Genomic DNA, 3,102 nt, shown 5'->3' on the forward strand with positions numbered 1-3,102 from the left:
CAGCTGGGTCTCTGTTTTGTATGCTGAGTTTCAAGGACTTCACAGTTCTACAATTGTTTTATAGTTTAGCGACGTCATTAGGAATCATATAGCCATAGTGACCTCACCTGGAAGCATAACGTCAAAAATTATATCAGTACTGGTCCCCTGTCTATATTGTGCTACGTTAAGGCGGTGAGCTGGCAGAAACTTTAGCACGCCGGGCGAAATGCTTAGTGGTGTTTCGTCTGCCGTTACGTTCTCAGTTCAAATTCCGCCGAGATCGACTTTGCTTTTCATCCTTTCGGGGTCGATAAATTAAGTATCAGTTACACTCTGGGGTCTATATAATTGACTTAATCCCTTTGTCTGTCCTTGTTTGTCCCCTCTATGTTTAGCCCCCTCCCCCCTGTGGGCAATAAAGAAATATATATTGTGCTACGTTAACGACAATTTTCATTTCCAAAGCTCAATGTTGCCACTGTTGCCCTTGATGGTGGCCCTTACATTTCTTCTTCCTGGAAATATCACGGAAATAATTTATGGCTATTATTGTGACAGGTTACTGAAGGCTGGTACCTGTACTGAGAACAAAATATTGCCAGGATTTAATTTACGTTTATTTAAATTCAGGTTTGTTTTCTTTGAAAGCGCACTCGGAAAGAAACATTGTGTTATTATTTATTTCATTGTGGTTTGACACAGTTCGAGCAAGTATACGATTATTGTTGTTCTTGTTTCTGTTGTCGTCAGCGCGTTATCTGTTAATTAAACTGTCGGAATGTTATCGTTTAATTTTCTACCTTTTGCTTCATTAATATCAATTTACATTGTTTTCTGCTGGGTGGTGTTTATTTATTTATTTATTTATTTTTTTGCCTTGTTTAATTTAATCTTTCTGAAGGGTGTATCCCGGTGAGGAAGAAATCCTGTTTCACTTTAGCGTTCGAAGGTAAAATAAAATGGAAATATTTGGGTTTTTTTCAGAAAAGAAAATCGACAATATTAACTTCATTAAGGGGTAGACGTTCCAAAATGTTCAATAAAAGTTCTTCAATGAAATAAAATCTCAACAGAAAGTATTTTTCTTTCATTTACTCTTGAGAAGTGGAAGCGCAATGGCCCAGTGGTTAGGACAGCGGACTCGCGGTCATAGGATCGCAGTTTCGATTCCCAGACCGGGCGTTGTGAGTGTTTATTGAGCGAAAACACCTAAAGCTCCACGAGGCTCCGGCAGGGGATGGTGGCGAACCCTGGTATACTCTTCCACCACAACTTTCTCTCACTCTTACTTCCTGTTTCTGTTGTGCCTGTAATTCAAAGGGTCAGTCTTGTCACTCTGTGTCACGCTGAATATCACCGAGAACTACGTTAAGGGCACACGTGTGTGTGGAGTGCTCAGCCACTTGCACGCTAATTTCACGAGCAGGCTGTTCCGTTGATCGGATCAACTGGAACCCTCGACGTCGTAAGCGACGGAGTGCCAACACAACAGTACAACTCTTGAGAATCGTCGAACAAATTTGGAGAGAATATTTTAACGTCAGACCGTTGTCAGCAGTAGCAAATATTAATAATAATGATAATAATAAGGATAATGATGACGATGACGATGACGATATTAATAATAATAATAATAATAATAAGGTTATATATACAACGTTTAGAAGGTACTGGAGGCCTCATATAGCTAGAAAACTATTACAAACTAACCACCATAGGATGACAGAAATATCAACTTCAGAAACAAGGAAAACTGAGGCAAATAGCCACAAAACACATACAAAAAAAAATCTGTTTTCTGTCTTTAAGGAAGCTGACGAATACAAAAAAGAAGTCATAGTACCTAGCAACTATGAAGAAAAAGAAGAAACAACAAAAGCTGTAAAACAACTGAAACCTAAACTAAAACTGGAACAGCAACAGATCATGATAAAACGATGGCAAGAAAAACACCTTCATGGCAAATATCGGGTTAGCAAAATCCCAACAATGGCCGAGAAGCTCAGGACCCAAAGCAGAGACTGAAGGATTTTTAATTGCAGCACAAGATCAAAGCCTTCCCACCAGAAATGACCCAAAACGTAATGAAAGTAAATGCAACAAGTAACTGTAGAATATGTGGAGATGGAGAAGAAACAATAAATCATATTGTCTCTGGTTGCTCAGTCCTGGTTAAGAAAGAATATATTCACAGACACGACAGAGTTGGGATCTACATACACTGGAAGCTATGACATCACTATGGAATAACAACAGAAAAAAGATGGTATAGGCACACGCCAGAAAAGGTCACAGAAAACGAGAAAGCAACCATACTCTGGGATATGCCAATACACACAGATAGAGAAATTAAGGCCAACAGGCTGGATATTGTTGTCAAAGATCACCTAGAAAAAAAAAACAGCTTTCTAATCGATGTAGCAATATCAACAGATGACAATGTTTCTCTAAAAGAAACGGATGAACTTTCAAAATACAAAGACCTGGATATAGAGGTAACTCGAATGTGGAGTCTAAAAACAGAAACAATTCCTATCTTAGTAGGTGCATTAAGTATGATACAAAAATATTCAGACAAATGCATAACCAAAACACCAGGACTAGCGAATATATATAACATCAAAAATTACATCCCTCGCCTATATTGGGCCAGAGCTTGATATTGTCACTGAAGCCCCAGACGGTAGCACTTATATTCCTTCTTCTTAAATATCATGATAGATTGCAGAAGGCTGGTACCTGTCATGGGCATTTAGTGTTAGTTTTTCTCAAATTCAGGTAGTTTTTGTTTGAAAGAGCACAAAGAGCCCACTGAGCTCTTTGTGTTATGCCATGACCCACCCTCCAATAAGGACGATCTATGAGTACGGGTGACTGTGGGAGTTGAGTGCGATTAACATTCGAACCAAAACCCGAATGACTTAAATGTCGCGCTTCAAGCGCATCCAATCATAGATATATATCAATGCATACATACATACATACATACATACATACATACATACATACATATATATTGGAGAAAAATTGGCTCGTGGTGACAAGAAAAATGTGTGTCTGTTTGTTTGTTTGTGTATGTATCTGTGTAAGCACCTTGGGCAAGTGTCTTCTAATGTAACC

General features: G+C 38.7%; 1 protein-coding gene across 1 annotated transcript in view; it reads left to right on the forward strand.

Annotated features, from left to right (window-relative positions):
- Window positions 1-3,102, forward strand: part of LOC106879182 (actin, cytoplasmic 2) — a 27,779-nt gene that overhangs the window by 16,996 nt on the left and 7,681 nt on the right. The window lies entirely within an intron of this gene.

This window comes from Octopus bimaculoides, chromosome 11, assembly GCF_001194135.2.
Source record: "Octopus bimaculoides isolate UCB-OBI-ISO-001 chromosome 11, ASM119413v2, whole genome shotgun sequence".
Lineage (NCBI taxonomy): Eukaryota > Metazoa > Mollusca > Cephalopoda > Octopoda > Octopodidae > Octopus > Octopus bimaculoides.